Raw genomic sequence first — 315 nt, 5'->3', positions numbered from 1 at the left:
TGTTAACAAACCGAATCATAGAAAAAAAAAATAACACGTTGAACGTTTAAGGAAAGATATACATAGATGATAAAGAGATATGGAAATCTATAGGAAACGCGAAACAGAATATTGAAACTATATGGGGCATTAAAAAGAAAGAAAAAATATAAACAGAATGTGGAATATATATGCTATGAGAAAAATCACAATAAAAAACTATGGAGAACACTTGAAGAACGTTTAAGATACAGTGCAAAATGCAAAACGAAAACAATTTAAACAAAATAAATGTATAAAATTCAAAAAGAAATGTTTATTATGAAAGTCACATGA

This window comes from Penaeus monodon, chromosome 23 (assembly GCF_015228065.2).
Source record: "Penaeus monodon isolate SGIC_2016 chromosome 23, NSTDA_Pmon_1, whole genome shotgun sequence".
Lineage (NCBI taxonomy): Eukaryota > Metazoa > Arthropoda > Malacostraca > Decapoda > Penaeidae > Penaeus > Penaeus monodon.
This window is presented reverse-complemented; position numbering follows the sequence as displayed.